The following is a 19,568-nucleotide window of genomic DNA, read 5'->3' as shown; positions in this document are numbered from 1 at the left end:
CTCTCTCTCCGCGTCCAGGGGGCGATCAAGCGGCGGGGATGATGGGAGTCCGGCCGCTCAGACCCTCCAGCCTACCGACCCACCGGCGCACAGAGAGGCAGGGTACGACTCCGCTGCGACGGAGAAAACTTCACTCTTTCCCCGCCATCATCATCATCACCACCATCATCATCATCATCACTCCATCACCTCCCCGGCAGCAGAGCAACAGCTGGAGCCGCGCGGGAGACTTTAGTTTTGGAGCTTTATCTTCTCCTGGCTGCACCTGCGGGGGATGCGGGGAGGGCTGGCGGGGTTAGAGGAGCCGCTCCCGGAGGATTAACCCAGAAGTTGTACGGATGGCGGAGGCGCGGGCGGAGTGAGGCAGCCCGGCGCGCACTTTGCTCTCCGCGGCCGGACTGACCGACGCGCCTCGGTGCGCTGCTGCTGGACGGACACTCACCTCACCTCGCCTGGATTTGGAAACTCCTCTCCCCCCCTCCGTCCCTCCCACCCTCCTTCCTCCCTTCCCTCTCCACCCTGAGGTAGTTCACTTTCCCCCGGCTGGCTCTCCGCTCATGGACCGGCCACCGCGCGCCTCGTCCCCGGACGGGATCAGGCTGCTGTGAGCGGGACGCGGCGGACCGCTGACGGTGTGAGAGGAGCCTCCTAAACCCGCGGAGTTTTTTTTCACGCAGGAGTTTCACATGTAAGTACTTTCATCCCCTTAAATGTTCTTTTAGAACCTTTAACAAGAACCCGAAGCCTCTTTAGTTCGCTCACAACATCCAGAGCAGAACTCCGGAGCCCGACGCCGCTCGTGAGGCTCAAAGTGCTGAAAACTCCGGTTTCTGCACTTTGAGCCAGGAGCGCGAAGCCGAGGATCAGCGTCGGAGGTCCGGGTGTCATTTGGTAGTTGGGGGACTGAATCACCCCCCCCCCCAGCCCTCCAGTGACAAAGCTCCCTCCGTTCCCATGCAACCCTGCCCCTTACCTCCCCCCGCTCCTCCTGCTCCTGCTCCTGCTCTGCCGCGCCGCCACCTCCCGTTAATTAACCGCCTCCGTCTGAGTGACTTGAGTTCGCTCGCGCGCGCTGATTCAGAACCTTTTTTTCCGGTTTCGAAGTGTGGTTAATTACGTGCCTCGTCAAGCGTCCGAAGACCTGAACCCTTCAGTCAGACGTGGAACCGCGCGCTGCCCGCTGACCTTTGACCTCCCGCATGAACCCTCACAGCCGCGTTTCTTTCTCTCCTCTCGCTCTTTTATTGGTGCTTCTTTCCTTCCTGACTGAAAGGATTGAGGGTCTGTTGACATCGGAGTGATCAAAGATGGAGGCTGGCAGGTTCACGCGCGCCGTTGGTCGTTCATTTACAAGTCGTTTATTCACATTTACAGGATATGAACTGCACGTCATCAGCCGCAGCAGGTTTTCATATATTTATATCATTATTCATGAGGAGAATTCACCTGCTTTTGTTCAAAAAATGATGAAGGAGAACTTCCGGAGGAGTGATACTGACGAGCTGTCAGTGAGAAGGTGGGTGATTCACCACTGGTACCACCAGCTCTGGTGAAATATCACCAGTCAGACTCCAGTGGTTTGCATCCTTAAAACAAATAAATACAACAATAACAGTGAAAGAGAAGAAAGTAAAAACACAGCGGGGCAGGTTCCTCATGGAGAACACCAGAACCGGCCGAGGGTCCCGGCTGACACCGGCCTGCTGTTCCAGCAGTGCTGGTGTTTTTGCAGGTCCCAGGAAAGAGGGAGCTGCTTTGCTGGTATTTTCTGATCATCATGTTGGCAGGTGTTTGTCCGGGGTCTGACGGGTGGTGATAAGAACTTTAAAGTCTTTGATATCAAATAGAATTTCCAGCTGATATTTTAGGATCAAAATGTTATCATTTTTTTCTTTATCAGACCAGAAAGTTGCCTTGATCCTTCAAAGCGTTTCACCTCGTTGTTCTCCACGCTCGTCCTGGCTGTGTCGGGAGAACCTAGAGCGCTTCGTTCTCATGTTGATGCGGATTATTCTCTGTTTGCTGATGTCAAGGAGCTGCTGCTGCTTCTCAGCCTCGACCTCAAACTGTCCTTGTAGCAAGACGGCGGCCGGCTGCAGGTCCCGGAGCTCACAGCGTGACCTCTGACCTTTCCTCTGAGGAGAGCTAAAATTAAATGTTGGTATATTAGAACATTTTTTTTCTCTATTTAAATGGTCGTGATTTGATGAGGTTCCGGGGGGGGGGGGGGCTGAAGTTTTTCCTCCCTTTACTACATAAATACATCAAATTCTACTTTGTTTGCTGAAGTATCTGTACTTCTGCTGAAATAAACACTGTGTACTCGTCCCACCTGGGACAAGCTCATATTAGCTTGTCTGTTATTAGCTCAATTGTTGTTAGCTCGACTGTTGTTAGCTTGTCTGTTGTTAGCGCGACTGTTGTTAGCTCGACTGTTGTTAGCTCAAATGTTGTTAGCTCAACTGTTTTTAGCTTGTCTGTTGTTAGCGTGACTGTTGTTAGCTCGTCTGTTGTTAGCTTGTCTGTTGTTAGCTCAACTGTTGTTAGCATGTCTGTTGTTAGCTCAACTGTTGTTAGCGTGACTGTTGTTAGCACGTCTGTTGTTAGCTCATCTGTTGTTAGCTTGTCTGTTGTTAGCACGTCTGTTGTTAGCTCGTCTGTTGTTAGCTTGTCTGTTGTTACCTCGTCTGTTGTTAGCTTGGCTGTTGTTAGCTCGTCTGTTGTTAGCTTACAAAATAACCCTTCAAGGTCTGTCAGGAAAACTACAGAAGCCAAGAACGGCCATCTTGTGGCAGCGGTTCTGGTGCAGTTACCCCGAGACGACCACTCTTGGCTGGTCACATTCCCGTTATTGTTGTTTTATTGTTCTTTTATTCTGTCTTTTTCTCATTATCATGAGAGGCGGAGCTCAGGAGGCTCTCGGACAGTCAGGCGCTGATCTGCTGTGGGTGTTGCCCCTCCCCCCTCCAGACATCCTGACTTTAGTAGAGATTCCATGACACTCGATTGTGTGCTGCTGATTTCTATTTTGGTGTTCCTTAACGGCGAGGTTGTCCAGCTCAGAGGAGGACACCATGTTCTCTGTTGCTACGGAAACAGCAAAATGCTAAAATACTACATGCTAAACCATAAATCCAGCGGTGGTGTCTGATGGTCATGATGTCAGGTTGCGTCTCTTATAGTTAACAGCAACCACCCCCCACCCCCCACCCCGACTGAGACACAGCGTCCCGTCCAACTGAAGGAGCGTGATTTGTCTCCTGATTGCTGCATGGGGGTGGAAGGAGGGAACATTGGTGTCGGACCTGGCAGGACCCCCTATGTGGAAGTCTGTGTTGGCATCACGCCAGCCGGCCTCCTGGGGTGGAGTTATGCTCCGCCCACAACATGAGGTGATTGACACTTAATTCTTCACACACGGCAGGCACACATTTTAACCTGCGTCTCTACGACATCATCAGTGGGAGGTTACTTTGAGGGAACAGTGGTCAGAAACGGTGATAAACAGCCTGTAGCTGCTACACCTCTGTGCCGTCCCAACAACAGGTGTCCCAGCGCGGCGCCGCCTGCCTCGCATGCATTACATTTGTGCCCATGAGAACTCGTGTGTTTGTGTGTGTGTGCTGATGAAAAGCATGGTGTTTGTTCGGTGTCGGAGCAGCAGGCCTGACCTTTCTTCCGCCGGGCGCGGAGACAACGCTGCTGCTGTTTGATGGACGAGGCAGCGCTCTGACATCAGTCCTGCAGGCTGGAACCAGCTTCCTGGTTTTTATCTCCAACCTTTGTGCAGTAAAAGCTCCGTATGAAACCTGAGAGCAGCTCTTTGCTCGTATCACGGAGCTCTCGAACGTTCCCGCGCTCCGACTCTCCCCCACCCAGCGTTTGCTTTGCATTCAGTTTCTTTTTGTGTTTCTGCGGTGTGTTTGCATCGCCTCTAACCTCCGTGACGGTGTCGTCTCCCATGCCCGGACAAGTCAAAGAATCAAAAACTCAGAAGCACTGAGTTGCAATCAGAATACGTGCGACCTCAAGAACTGTTCTAGAAGCTTTTCACAGATCTGCTGGAGGTTTAGTTCAGGGTTCCTTCAGGCGGACCAGGAGAACACTTGCTCTGCAGTGGTTCTGCTCCTGTTGACCCTGCTTGTGGATGCACTCTTTTCTTCTCCTGCCTACAAATTAGCTTAGCACAATGAATAGTAGTGGATGGGAAGTGTTAGCATAGCCTGACGCTGCCTTCAAAGTACATTTGTATGGTGAGTTTGGTGCAGAATGTTTGAAGGTCTCAGCGTTCTAGGGTTATTCTGCGCAGTGATCTGGTCCTTGAAGGGAAGGAATGGGGGAGGAAACGTTCATCAGCAACAGCTACAGGTCGGCGGTAGGTGGGACGGCGGCCGCTGCAGGACGGTTCGATCCGCAGCTGAGTCACAGCAGGCGGAAGCTGAGTCAGGATCCGCTGGACTTTAATCTCCGTGATCCCTCCCAGCGAGCGGAGCCCAGAACGCTGACACGTTTAATTATCTGTTATTTCTCTGTTAAAGCAGCTCGCAGAAATGCTCTTAAAAGTGACGTCCCTCGCCTTCCTTCAACCGCTCACCAGCCAAGTCTGAGGCGCCGTCAGCGAGCTCACAGTCGCCAGCGCTACACTTCACCTCTGCTCGTGATTCCCAACCTCCTCTGAGGTAGAACGCGGTTCCTGCAGAGCTCAAAGGGTTCTCGCCTGGTTGAAGACTCGCGTGACGCCGTCAGACGCAGATAAAAACTAAACGCAGGATTTGAAGCTGCTTCGAGTAGAGAAGTGAATTGCTGCTGATAACGAACAATTACTACCGATATCTGCTGGAATACCTGCTCAAGTTCTGAAGTACTACTTGGTGAGGGTTTAGAGTGAAACAACAAGGTGCTCTGATGTTGTTTTAACGTTGGGTTTATTGGACAAATATAGAACATGAGTCCATTCAACATACCACAATATTTATAGCTAAGCTAATTAGCAGTGTGTGTGTGTGTGTGTGTGTGTGTGTGTGTGTGTGTGTGTGTGTGTACGTGCCTGTGTGTGCTGCAGTATAAATATAATTCAATCAAAGTCATCAGGTGAAGACTCACAGCTCAGTGCGACGCTGATGAGTGGTTTGTGTCAGGAGTGTGTGTCTGCTGCTCTATTGTTAGATTCACAGCAGCCTGTTGTCATTATGGTCGTTGTTGTTGTTGTTGTTGTTGTTGACAGGGATCAAAGCAGCTCGTTGACTTTTGTCACAACAAAACTGACGTGTGACCTGCCGTCTACGGCAGCTTGACCTTTAACCTCTGGCTTTGGTAACAGTTGAGCAACGTAAATGACATTTGTCTCCAGTGACGTCTGTTCACGTCCAGACGTGACAGATGAGCGCCGGTTTGCTTCTAGTGACACTTGAACCAAGAACCGGGTGTTTGGCCTCTCCAGGTCTCCCTGCCAGGAGTCCTCAGCTCACTAAGACGTTCTCCCCTCCTCCATCACTCCTTAGTGACTCCAGAGTGCAGGAAGAACCAGCCAGGTATGTTTAGCTTGGAGCTAACAGAGACTGATGCTAACAGCAGCTAAGCTGTCCTGCACCGTCCGTTCACGAACCCCCAGGTCTCCTGGTGTAATCCAGGGGTTGTTAGCATCGCGCCGACCTGGAAGTGTGACTGCTGGTTGGTTTGGAGCTCAAATCAAAGGGTTTACTGGAGTTTTTGAAGCGTCTCAGCTGGTGTCAGGGCCGAGCGGCCATCTTTGACGAGCTGGAATGAGAGCGAGACAAACACAATATAAAATCTGTTTCATGGCTAGTAAGGTAATTAGTACTAGTACCCTGCTAGTACTCTGGCTACAGTACAGGAACCTTCCGAAATATTAACTATCACTATTTGTATTTTATCTTATAGAAACATAGAATATTTCAGTGGAGAAATATTCTTAAACTTTTTTCTTCTGATGAACTCTCTGTTCTAGAAAAGTCGGTGTCTGTGAGTGCTTGTCAACCCCGGTCCTGGGGACCCGCTGCCCCTCATGCTTTAGACGGTCCCTCTTCCAACACTCCTGATTCCAATGAACGGCTCATTATTAGGCTTCTGCAGAGCTGGATGATGAGCTGATCAGTGGGTCCCCAGGACCGGGGTTGAGAACAATCTGTTTATGTGACAAAATTACATTTTATTCATTTTTCCTGCTCTGTCTTGATAAAAGTATACTTGTAGGTACTGCACGTACCGAGGGGAAGTGGAAACCTTCTTCAGAGAACCGATGAAAAACAAGAGCTGATATTCGTTGGTAACGCTCCAAATGCAGCAGTGAATCATGCAAAGTAAAATACCAAAGAGCAGCATGTGTCAGCTTTAATAGCAGTCTGACAGGCAGCAGAAGGCTGCGTACGGAGGAACAAAGAGGCCAGAGAGAGGCTGCTCAGACCTCCGCTGCTGCTCCGCACACCGGCAGACATGACAGTCACACAATTTCTGTCTGATAATGTCAGACAAACCCTGGATATTTGTTCAGATTTGTCCTCTGTAAATGATCAAACAGCAGAAAACAGTGCTGCTTGTGTCAGTTTTTGTCTTTTTTTTCCAGAGAACCTGTTAGAAAAAAGCTCCACTTTGACTTTCCTGTAAATGTGCAGCAGAAGTGTGTGAGACTGGAGAAACTAGCCACATGCTGGCGCTCAGCTGATGGCCCCCCAGCAGCCGCAGGGAGGGAGCAGCCTCGAGGAGGTCCCCTTAAAGGACAGGACATGCTAACGTCATGCTAACCTTCTCTGGGGAGCTGAACAAAGCCGGAGCTATGCTAACATTTCCCACCCACTACCATTTAGTGTGCTAAGCTAACTAGCAAGAGGAGGGGCTCTGTCTCCTTCTCTGTCTCTGGGGACGATGGACATTAAGAGACTCTGTAAAACTGGCTGGTTGATGTAAATTTAGGTTTTGGAGCAGCTGCTTGAAATTGTCTTGCTACTCCATTTCAGGAACTCTTGTTTCAGTATGCGATCTTAAGTATGCATCAAGCTGCCTGCAGCAGGGAGGTCAAAGGTCATGGTGTGATGGTGAAGAGGTGTTGTGCAGTTTTTGGCAGTGAGCAGCAGATTTATCTCTCCACTCAGTGACATGGCCACTTCCCTTCAAGTGTCTGTTAGCGTAAATCAAACGCACCTTGAGTCACTCACATGCCCCAGCATCGCAACGTGACGCTCGCCGTGTGTGTGTGTGTGTGTGTGTGTGTGTGTGTGTGTGTGTGTGTGTGTGTCTCCATCTTTCCATGTGTATTAACCTGGAGTGAAGGAGAAGCTGGTGACAGAATATTCCTCCATCTTTTCATTAGCAACAGTGTGTGTGTGTGTGTGTGTGTGTGTGTGTGTGTGTGTGTGTGTGTGTGTGTGTGTGTCCATGAGTGTGTGATGGTTTATTGCTTTGGAGGTGCAGGGCAGTGCTGTAAATCACACTGTGGATGTGTGTGCTTCTCAATCATCACAAAATCATTGAAATGTAGACCACACACACACACATATATGCGCACACACATACGCACACACACACACACACACACACACACACATGCTGTGATTTCACCTGTTCATCAGGGTCACCACCCTGTGCTGTGGGACCAGAACTCACAGCCGTTACTATAGCAACAGCAGAGCCATAGCGACCAGCGTCAGATGTGGTGGACTTGGGAATCTTTACCTTCATTCTGGGGCTGTTTGAACTTCTGCATGATTTAGCAACGTGGAGCATCAGCAGGGAATTGTGGGCGCTGACCTCAGCTAGCATGTGATGATGAGACGTGAGGTCCAGCGAGCGGCGACGAGCTCGCGTGCTAATAAACCGTTAATGAACAGGCTGATCAGCCCAGTGGCGTCTCAGGCTCCTCACTGATTCATCGTGAGAGGTGGCGGGAAGTTGCAGCTGCACCCCTTGCACGTGTTGATTCAGCAGAAACCTGTCAGCTCTCGACAGGTGGAGAGGAGACGCAGCAGAGTTCATGTTTATGGTTCAACTGAAAATACACACACACACACACACACACACACACACACACACACAATGGGGTCAGCTGACCTTGGATACAGCTCGTCTGTTTTGAGGTCTCCTGATTTACTGCAGGGACACATGGAGGTCTTCCACCTGTTGCTCCGCTCACACCTGCCCCCCCCCCCCCCCCACGCGTTCTCTAACTGCAGTGACTCACTCGCCTCCTGCGAAGTGCGTCAACCACGTGTCCAAAGCCCGTTGTCTTTGAGTGGAAGGAGGCGGCCGGACGAGGAGCAGTGCCTCAGGGTTCGTCGCCCTGGCGGTTTTTAATCTGCTGGATTTTCTGAATTATGATGTAATCTGATGTTTCTGTTGACGTGGAGATTGAAACCATTCACCTTCTTACTGTTTTTTTAAATTTAAGCGAGCTTGCAGACACACCGACTGAGATCTATGCTGACGAATGACATCGCTGCTACTAAAGGTGGAACATAAACAGCTTCCAGTCAGAGGAGACGTACCAGCCTCTGCTCACTCTGACTTTGACCTTTGACCTCTGACCACCAAAATCTTTTTATTTAATCCTTGAGTCCTTGTGGATATTTCCCTGAAGGCATTCCTGAGATCACGCATCAGTGCATGGTCAATGGTGCTAGTGATGCATCCTGAGCCGGGCCGGGAGGCGGAGCTACAGTAGTCAAATCTGTTCACAAGCCAATCAGAAGCTGGATTGTATCTGAAGGTAGCAGCATGCTGTCGTTCTGTGTGTTGGCGTTCTGAAGAGCCCCTTTGTTCAGCTCGCCGTCCCGTGTGGGGGCTTCTTTTTTCCTGCTGGCTCCGATTCAGACTGGGAGACGACCAGCAGGCGTCAGACAAATGCTGGCCAGGTTTTGGCTGCCGTGTATCTATTCTTCTCTGGCGGCCATGTTGGCGGTTCCCCAGACATCTTTTGGAGAACGTTGGGGTGGTGGCAGTCATGCTGGGGGTCGGGCGAGCAGCTGATTGACAGCTGATAGAAGATGTTCCAGCTCAGGGTGGCGGGCGTTGGAGCGTATCCCAGCATGCACAGGGAGGATGTCAGGGACACGCCTACAGGTGTCTGTCCTTCTGGAGACGATTTTGTCATCAGCTGCAATGTGGCGTTAAGGTGGATTTATTTAGCCTAAAAAAACTCACCAGCAGGTCGGAACAGGAAAGAGAGAAAATCACTCCAAATCGCACAAAGTGGCATCAGATGGTCCACTGCATCCCACACTGACCTCCATTAATGAATTACAACGTCACCCAAAAGAAACCAGAAAAATCTAGGAAAATCAAACAATAAATGAGAATAAAAGTTAGGTTAGGTGAGGTTAGGTGAGGTTAGGTGAGGTTAGGTAAGTTAAATCTCACAGGAAAATAGAAAGTAGTGTAAGTTTAACGTTACAACACCTGCAGAGGATTTGATGCTTTGTTGTTGTTGTTTGTGAGGAACGCAGACGAAGTGTCAGACGTCTTCTCAGGACCATCGAAATCCTCGAGACCAACTTTTCATTAGTTTAACGTGTGTGTGTGTGTGTGAGAGAGCGAGAGACAGAGAGAGAGAGAGGGAGAAAGAGAGAGAGAGAGAGAGGGACACACGCACAGGAAGTTGGTGATTAGGCCAAAGTGGTTGGATGACTACAGAAGATGTACTGAATGAGACAGAGATTGATGACAGACCGTCACGTTCAACAGCCTGTGATAGACAAGGCTGGCGTGTGTGTGTGTGTGTGTGTGTGTGTGTGTGTGTGTGTGTGTGTGTGTGTGTGTGTGTGTGTGTGTGTGTGTGTGTCCTTGGGGTTCATGTGCAGCTTCATCTGTTTACTGGTTCAACAGTCACCTGAACAGACAGGAAACAGTCCTGCAGATCATCCATCAGCTCCGCCCCTGACTGACGTGGCCTTGTATTAGTGTGTGTGTGTGTGTGTGTGTGTGTGTGTGTATGTGTGTGTGTAAGTGTGTGAGTGATAGACCCTTCTTTCAGGTTGCTCTCTTCTGGTCCTTCAGTTGACCAAAGTATGTGTTGACACTTTTTACAAGTTGAGGACCCATAACTCCCACAACTGTGATGTCACTTGAAGGCAGCACCAGCCTGCTGACGTAAGTTGAGACAGTTTACGTGACAACAAGTGAACCAACGCACGAGACCCAAAGTTTCACCCCAGAAGTGTCCGTGTTCTGTTGTACTTTTCCTCTGTTTCCAGTGTGTATTTGCGGTTGATTATCAGTCGCAGTGTTGTGTCTTCACGCCGTCGTTCCCGCCAGCAGCGTGATGAGCGTCTCCTCTGAGGGTTGGAGGTGAACGCTCCCCACTGAGGGGTCACAAGACCATTCATGAACGTCTACTCAGCTCACAGTTTTATTACCAGCCGTTATTAATCAAGCGATGTTGTAAAATGACACAGAGAAACTAGGAGATATGCAAACAATGAATACATTCAGAACACTTGTGTTGGACAGGGACAGCCGAGCGTGGTTCCACCTGGACGCTATAGCACAAGCTGCTGCATCCTGGGCTTAGCCCCGCCCACAGTGGTTACGAATTTTTCTCTAGCAGAAGGATAACAGGTTGAGATGGTTCAGCACCGCAGAGGTCGCCGGCGACACCAGGCTATTCTAGCGCCGGTCAGCTGCGTCTCCCACTTCATTGAGGAGGCGACGCTGCTGAGTCAGCAACGCTGGACGCGATTGTTTCCTTCGCTGAAGTGAAAATCGTTTCCGTCACAGTTTAGACGAAAAACACTGGCAGCTGTTGACAAAAGCCGAGAGAGATGGAGGGAGAGCGGGAGAGCGAGCGCCGCGCTAATAGAAGCTGATTTAATCAGCCACGAGGGACGACAGTGAGAGGAACAAGAGAACAGCATGACACACACACACACACACACACACACACACACACACACACACACACACACGAAGAATAACAGAATTGAAGAGACAAGGTGGGGAGGAGAGAGACTCAAATAGGATAAATCTAACTGGGTCGCTGTGTGTGTGTGTGTGTGTGTGTGTGTGTGTGTGTGTGTGTGTGTGTGTGTGTGTGTGTGTGTGTGTGTGTGTGCGTGCGTCACAAAAAAACCTGGCTGATCAGATTAATAGGCCCTCTATTGATTCCTCCTGTCTATTCACTCACACACACACACACACACACACACACACACACACATTTGTGTTTGTTTTTTTCTTTATTCTCTCTGTAAACTTTTGTTTGTGAAACACTGTCTGGAACATTTGTGTGTTCCTTTAAACGGTCCGTGTACGGAACCTGTCCCGCGGATCTTCTTCTCCACAGCCTCCTAGAGCTGCTCCACCATGACCTTCCAGACTGCAGATACACAAATACGCCTCGCTTCTCCTCAGACACGAGTGGTTAAATCATTTTATAGTTTAACAGAGGCGACACAGGCATCTGATGCTGATGGAGCGGAAGGAAAATAAAAATGAAACAGAGGAATTATGACCACAAATGTCCTCTAGAGCCGTTAAACCAACACATGAGGCTTTTCTTCGTTAACCCGACGTACCGCTGCACTCCAGTTGTAGCGTCACAGTGACATTTGACCACCAAAATCTTTGCAGTTCATCCTCCTTGTGGACATTTGTGGCAAATTTGAAGAGTTTCCCTCAAGTTGTTTTGAAATACTGAGTTAAAAGAATGTGACAGATGATGCCAGCATGTGAGGTGACAGTGGCCCTGAACTTGGCCTTTCCCCACCAAAATCTTTTATATTTTAATTTTCATACTCCTTGTATATATATTTTAAATATTAATTGACATTACTTAAGTGGCTACTTTATTTTAGAATCAAGACTTGTTGCTAATTGCTAGCTAGCTCATGGGTTGCTGCTGTTTCACATACCGTTAGCTATTTGCTAACGGTATGTGGACGTGGTCTGTCTAACACTCCAACATCTTGACTGTTTCCATGGTGATAACAGACAACACAGTTCTCTCAAACTCTCTCAAATAGATTTGAAGTGATAGAAACGAATACATTTACATATTTTAACCTTCAATCTCCCTCGCACATGTTGATGTTTTCTCTGTTTTTAGTTTGGTTTGTTGTTCCAGGCATAAATCACATCAAGACAAAGTCAATCTGATGTAGTTTGTCCAAGTGGTGCTGCCGTAGGTAGCTGTCCAAGGCGGCGGAGGCTCTTGCATGTGCACAAAGTTGAGTCAAAGTGCAACCGTTAGCGTCTGTTAGCCACACGCCGTCTCGAGTGACGAGTGTCATTGTTCACCTGCGTGTTTCAGACCGGCTGACAGTAGATTTACAACCTCCGTCGCTTTCTGCTGCAGAAGTAGAGCAGAATGTGTGTGTGTGTGTGTGTGTGTGTGTGTGTGTGTGTGTGTGTGTGTGTGTGAGAAGCTATAACAGGGTGATGAGCTCGCTGGTCTGACCTCCTTTGGTGCTAAATTAAAATGAACCTGAATATTGATGCCTAATGAAGGTGTGTGTGTGTGTGTGTGTGTGTGTGTGTGTGTGTGTGTGTGTGTGTGTGTGTGTGTGCGCGTGCGTGCGTGTGTGTGCGTGTGAGAGAGAGAGAGAGAGACTGAGCGATGACAAGGCTAAAAGACGCCCGGCCACTCTGGGAGATTACCTCGATATGGGTTTGCACGGAAACCACACACTCACACACTCACACACACACACGGTGAAAACAGTGAATAATATTATGACGTACATGAATCATGTGAATGTTTTTAAAGGCCAAACAGAGCGAGGATCGTCGGAGAGGTTCTACAAAAGTTCTGTAGAAGTTGAAGAACGTTCTCAACCTTTTAAATGCAAACCCCTTTATTGATCTAAGAGTCTTGCAGGTCAAAGTTCCCTACAGGAGACACGGACACATAGCAATGGAAAAAAGACTTTTAGAATGTCCACCTATGGTTCTCTGTTGGTCTCACGAGAACGTGCTGTTGAGGACTTGAGAACATGTTAATGTGGGTCCAGCCATGTTGAAAGGAGTGTTCTGGGACTTGAAAAAACAATCAGTCAAGGTGAAGAATGTTGTCAACCTTTACAGAACATTGCAGAATGTTCCCAAAATATCATTTTCAACCCAGAAACAATTAAAAAAAATACTTTTAGGACCTAAAAGAACAATATGGTTCTTTGGTGGTCACATGAGAATGTTCTATTGAAGGCTTCAGAACACATAAATATGGTTCCACCCGTGTATGGTAAGGTAAATGTTCTTGGGACCTTGTATACCATTGTCTTATGGTGAGGAACAATCTCAACCTTGAGGAACATTCTTCAAACATCCTCTCTGGCTAACTAAAGTTCTCAGTATCCTGTTGGAGAACGTTCCATTTTGGTTATGTTACAGTCAAATCACAACGTTACAAACACTTTCACCTTTGTTTTTTGAACAGGTCTTTTCAAAATGTTCTCCTCAGCAGTGAAAGAGGAAAAGTTCCGTAGCTACAAACCTTACATTCTGAGAACGTGCTCACTGGTGGGAGGCCTACCCAGTAATGAGCCCACAGCTCTGGTGGTGACATTATTTGGTGGAATAATGGGAATATTCAGTTTCCTGGGAATGTTTATGGGATCATTACCTGAGAACATTCCGAGAACGTTATGATCTTCATGATGTGGAGTTCTTTAAATTGTTGGCAACTTTACTTGGTGGAAATTCAGAGGACAGTTTAGGTCTCGATGTTCTGGGAATGCGCTGTTGTTGTCCCGTTCCCACATGTCTTTAAAAGTTTTTTGTCCCGGGAACATTCAGTACAGTACAGGAATGTTCACAGGCTGATGTAAGGGAATGTCTTTAGGGGGTTCCGTCTGTGTCTGCAGAACATTTGCAGAACCTACAGTGACCTTAAAGGAGATGTTGAGGGAAAATCAGATATTTAAGATGTTCAACATTGAATGAATCTTCCATAGAACAGGCCAGCATAATCGGTTCCCTGTCGACCTGGTTCAAGACCAGGATCAGGTGACTAGTCCCTCCAGCCTTCAAAGTATTTTCTTGTCTGAGAACATCCTTCACACCAGAGCAGACGTTCTTAGAAGGTTCTGTGAACATCAGCTCTCAAACTCTCAGAACGTTGTCTTTTGCCAGTTTTCAGGAAACTTGATGAGAGTTCCTGTGAAAACTGGACACAAATGAGACGCTGCTGGGTTTCTGTTTTGGAACAACACAATAATGAAAGAACGAAGGAGGGGGAGGGAGAGAAGGAGAGAGAGGGAGAGAGAGAAGGAGAGAGGGAGAGAGAGAGGGAGAGAGAGAAGGAGAGAGAGAGAGAGAAGGAGAGGAGAGATATCCTTATACGATTCTTTGCCTCCTTTTGTCTTTCATCCATGAAAAGATACAGATAATTCACACACACACACACACACACACACACACACACACACACACACACACAGATTCCACCTGCAGTTGCTTTGAGCAGTCAATGTAAAAGGACACCTGTCAGTTAGGTGTGTGTGTGTGTGTGTGTGTGTGTGTGTGTGTGTGTGTGTGTGTGTGTGTGTGTGTGTGTGGCCTGGTCGGTATGGCGTGAGAGGGGCTGAAACAACATTGTTGTGGTGTGATGGGAGGTGGTGTGTTTGGGGGGGTGGGAGGTGGTGTGTGTGGGGATGTGATGGGAGGTGGTGTGTGGGGGGGTAATGGGAGGTGGTGGGGCTGGGAGGTGGTGTGTGGGGGGCTGGGAGGTGGTGTGTGGGAGGTGGTGTGTGGGGGGGTGATGGGAGGTGGTGTGTGGGAGGTGGTGTGTGGGGGGGTAATGGGAGGTGGTGTGTGGGAGGTGGTGTGTGGGAGGTGGTGTGTGGGGGGCTGGGAGGTGGTGTGTGGGGGGGTGATGGGAGGTGGTGTGTGGGGGGGTGATGGGAGGTGGTGTGTGGGAGGTGGTGTGTGGGGGGTGATGGGAGATGGTGTGGGGGTGATGGGAGATGGTGTGGGGGGTGATGGGAGGTGGTGTGTGGGAGGTGGTGTGTGGGGGGGTGATGGGAGGTGGTGTGTGGGAGGTGGTGTGTGGGAGGTGGTGTGTGGGGGGTGATGGGAGGTGGTGTGTGGGAGGTGGTGTGTGGGAGGTGGTGTGTGGGGGGGTGATGGGAGGTGGTGTGTGGGAGGTGGTGTGTGGGGGGGTGATGGGAGGTGGTGTGTGGGAGGTGGTGTGTGGGAGGTGGTGTGTGGGGGGGTGATGGGAGGTGGTGTGTGGGAGGTGGTGTGTGGGGGGTGATGGGAGGTGGTGTGGGGGGGGTGGGAGGTGGTGTGTGGGGGGGTGGGAGGCTTCATGAGCCACAGGCTGATAATTTTTTGACAATGTCCGCGTGTGTGTGTGTTTGTCTGTATGTGCATGTGTGCTGTGTTTATGTGTGTGTGCACATGCATGTGTTTGTGTGTGTGTGCACATCATGTGTTTTTGTGTGTGTGTGTGTGTGTGTGCACATGCATGTGTGTGTGTGTGTGTGTGTGTGTGTGTCCCAGTTTGAAAGTGACAGCTGAGCAGCGGAGCACTGACACAGGAGAGGAAGAATGACAGATATGTTGGAGGAGAAGAAGAGAGAGACAGAGGGGAGGTGATGAAGAAGAGAGAGAAGGACAGGGAGGGAGGGAGAGAAATAGGAGGTGGAGAAGAACAGGAAATGAACACCTGTTGAGGGAGGCATGGAGGTCTGCGTTAACTTCCTGTCAGTTGGACCTCCATCGTCACCATCGTCACCATAGTTACAGCATCAACAAGGTGGCGGAGGGAGAGGACACAGACTTGTAAACACAGATGTTGGACTGTCCACCAACAGTGCTGCCGTACTGATTCCTGCTAGACTGTAAACAAATACAAGTACAGTATGAAGTACAAGTACTGCTTCCTGCTTCTATGCCACTGTGATGTGTGCCTGTGAGAGTGACCTTTGACCTTTGACCATGTTTCAGGTCATCCTGAAGTTCTAGTGGATGTTGTGGTAACATTTGGAGAAATTTCCTCAAAACATTCCAGTGGTGTCATATCAGGATCAGGTGACCTTTGACCCCCCAAAAATGTTCAAGTCATCCTTGAGTCCCGTGTTTTTGCTGAACCTCAAAATGTGAAATATAAGTTTATCAGAATCAGAGGGAACACAGTTTTCGCAATGTGTTCCCCAGATAGAACCCTAACAAGAATGGGACATATCTACGGATGGATGGAGCGCCGGAGAACATGGAGATCGTTGTTGTGGAGGCGTAACAACACGGTGATGGTTACGCTGGTTTCCTTGTTTTTATTCTGTGTTTACGGAGCGTTCCATCAGGATTTATAGAAGTGGGTGTTCTCAAATTCACATCAGGAGAAAAGGACGGCCGTAGTTCAGAGGGTTACGTCTCCAGTGATCCCTCCTGAAGTTACTGAGGAACTTCATCTCCATGTTTTAATTGTGTCACGTCCTGACAGGAACCTTCTCTGCATTAAATCTGCTCATTTAGATTTGACTCACATGGAAGAACTCAGAACATTTATAGAAGGTCTCAGGAACACTCTCCTGGGGGGCGCCTGACTCAACCAAGGGCTGGATTTGTGTTACTGAGAGCCACCCAGGTGGAACATTCTGACAAAAACAGGTTAATATGTGGCGACAGAAAAGGAGGGGAACAGAGGAGAACAGAGGGGAACAGAGGGGAACACCGACCACACTTGGGAGAACTGCAGTAATCTGACTGTTTACTTGGTTCTCAGTAGGATGATGTTTGGAAATCGTTCCTGTGTTCTACCCGTGTTCTACCTGCGTTCTACCCGGGTTCTACCTCTGTCACTTTTTTGTCACGTTGGAACACTCTAAGTGTTGTCTTGCTAACGTTGTCGGCGACTGATCGTAGCTGCTGGAAGCTGCTGGACTGATGTTCCTGTTCTTGTTGAGGGAATCCGGGTCGGTTCTGGCTGACGACATCTGACCTTGGAGCCTGAATCTGGGTCGACTTCAAAGTGAGTCATGCGGCTATAACGTTGCACTAGAACCGGGCTAAACGGTACTACGTGTCTGACCTCAGAGCATTTGAGACTGATAGACTGACGGCTGACCTGGGCGCTCGGACCTGTGTCACGAGGACGCCGGCGCCGCTGAGAGAAAGCAGAGCGTGTTGACAGTACGACAAATAATACACCCCGGGTCACCTGACTGAAGCTTCAAACTCTGAACGGGTCAGCAGATGAATAATTCAGCACCGGGACGACCCAGTTTCAACTGTCCTTACTTTTACTTTTGACCTCCCTGGTCGCCCACACTTTGACCTTCGACCTTTGACCTCTCTGGTAGTTCTGATGTTGATGCTGGGGTTAGCTGGACCCCTCTTGATGGTTTATAAACTGTCCCTCCAAGGTCAGTGAAGGACAAACTGAGCGAGAGGAAAAAGCGAGTGAGTGAATAAGGGAGTGAGAGGATGAATAATGAATGTGTGAATGTGTGTCAGTGTGTAAGCACAGCTCTCTGGAGCCTGGAGGGTCCTCAGAGAACACGAGCTCCCCCACGGCAGCGCCGCCGGCCCGGCCCGGCCCCGATGGGTGATGTCACGGTGTAACCTCAGCTGAAAGGGGACTCTGCGCTTCCTGCTCATCTGACACCTGCAGGGCCCAGAACCCTCGTGGCCGCAACATCGGAACCAAGAGAACCTTCAAATCAGGACGTTCATTCGAGAAAGAAGAAAAACAAAGAATAGCTGCTTTCTTTAATTTGGTCATTTCAGTCCCCTCTGACACACCCAGATGAGGAGGAGGAGGAGGAGGAAGATGATGAGGAGGAGGAGGAGGAAGATGATGAGGAGGAGGAGGAGGAAGATGATGAGGAGGAGGAGGAGGATGAGGAGGAGGAAGATGATGAGGAAGATGATGATGATGAGGAGGAGTAGGAGGAGGAAGATGATGATGATGAGGAGGAGTAGGAGGAGGAAGATGATGATGAGGAGGAGGAGGAGGAAGATGATGATGAGGAGGAGGAGGAGGAAGATGATGATGAGGAGGAGGAGGAAGATGAGGAGGATGAGGAGGAGGAAGATGATGAGGATGATGATGAGGAGGAGTAGGAGGATGAGGAGGAAGAGGAAGATGATGATGAGGAGGAGGAGGAGGAGGAAGATGATGAGGAGGAGGAGGAGGAGGAAGATGATGAGGAGGAGGAGGAGGAAGATGATGAGGAGGAGGAGGAGGAAGATGATGAGGAGGAGGAGGAGGATGAGGAGGAGGAAGATGATGAGGAAGATGATGAGGAAGATGATGAGGAGGAGTAGGAGGAGGAAGATGATGATGAGGAGGAGGAGGAGGAAGATGATGATGAGGAGGAGGAGGAGGAAGATGATGATGAGGAGGAGGAAGATGAGGAGGATGAGGAGGAGGAAGATGATGAGGATGATGATGAGGAGGAGTAGGAGGATGAGGAGGAAGAGGAAGATGATGATGAGGAGGAAGAGGAAGATGATGATGAGGAGGAGGAGTAGGATGATGATGAGGAGGAGGAAGAGGAAGATGATGATTAGGAGGAGGAAGATGAGGAGGAGGGGGAGGAAGATGATGAGGAAGATGATGATGATGAGGCGGAGGAAGAGGGGGAGGAGCAGCGGAGTCTGACATACAAATACTGGATGTTCTCTCAGTGCTCTTCATAGAACCAGAACAGTGTAGGTTACTGTTGTCTACTTTGACTCAGATGTAAATTAAGTAGAACAACTGTCATAGTGTGTGTGTGCGTGTGTGCGTGCGTGCGTGCGTGCGTGTGTGTGTGTGCGTGTGTGTGTGTGCGTGCGTGCGTGTGTGCGTGCATGCGTGCGTGTGTGTGTGCGTGCGTGTGAACTTCCCTGCTGATGTAAAGAACAAATTGTTAGTGTCCCCATAGTTCTACAGGCAGAGGTTACTTGTTGGAATAATGGGGGAACATTTAGGATGTTCTAGGGACATATAGAGGTTCCCTTTAGTGTCTCTAACCGAATATTTGTAGAACCCATACTGACACTGTAGGAACCATTACAGGACCAGAAGTAATGTTATTTTATTGTTCTAATTAGGTTTGAGGGAACATCAGGATGTTGTGGGAATGTCTAAGGGAACCCAGCTATGGGATGTTCCCTCTTGGTCTAAACGGTCTTAGAACGTTACCTTGTGGTCATGTTGTGGAGCTCTTGAAGGGGTTGTTCCTTGAATATTCAGTGTTTCAGAACCTACGGGGGCCCTTAGGGCAACAACCAATTATATTCTTTTTTGGGCTTTATTTAGGTCTTTGACTCATGCGCTCAGAACATCAGCACAACCTTATATTTCAGGAACTTGAGTAGAACTAGAAATGTTCCGATAAACCACGACTGCCCAGAACAGCCAGAGTTCCCTGAAAGTCCTCCCAACCCTTCAATCCACAATGGGACGTTCCAGGAATGTCACAAGACAATGTTCTTTACTCTCGATGTGCTGCTGGTAGCAGACAGGTGACATCATCACCAGGCCGCTACCAGGATGTTAATTATGAGCTCATGTGGTGACTAATAAGTGGACCCCCTCTGACTCCACCCACACATGCTAATGATTTAAGTTGTGACTGTTACTGATGCGACGCCCGTCCTTCTTCGCCATACCTCATGAAACCACTCTGCTG

At 49.2% G+C, this 19,568-nt stretch overlaps 1 protein-coding gene and 1 long non-coding RNA gene across 3 annotated transcripts in view; one reads left to right on the top strand and one right to left on the bottom strand.

Moving 5' to 3' along the window:
- The first annotated feature begins 29 nt into the window (after positions 1-29).
- LOC147241290 (sodium channel protein type 5 subunit alpha-like) overlaps positions 30-19,568 on the top strand; it is a 142,151-nt gene continuing 122,612 nt past the window's right edge. For both annotated transcript variants that reach the window (XM_086191509.1, XM_086191510.1), the window contains exon 1: positions 30-688. The gene's annotated coding sequence lies outside the window, so the exon portion shown is untranslated. The remainder of the gene's footprint in view (positions 689-19,568) is intronic.
- Positions 1,338-3,962, bottom strand: LOC147241293 (uncharacterized). Its single transcript, XR_015110929.1, has 3 exons — positions 3,940-3,962; positions 3,672-3,780; positions 1,338-2,145 (listed from the first exon to the last, which is right to left on the bottom strand). It is a non-coding gene; the product is annotated as an uncharacterized LOC147241293 (long non-coding RNA).

The sequence above is a fragment of the Aulostomus chinensis genome, chromosome 21, assembly GCF_037954235.1.
Source record: "Aulostomus chinensis isolate RoL2024-O1b breed Wild chromosome 21, RoL_Achi_v1.0, whole genome shotgun sequence".
Lineage (NCBI taxonomy): Eukaryota > Metazoa > Chordata > Actinopteri > Syngnathiformes > Aulostomidae > Aulostomus > Aulostomus chinensis.
Note: the sequence above shows the minus strand (reverse complement) of the source record. Positions and strands in the feature narration are given on the sequence as shown.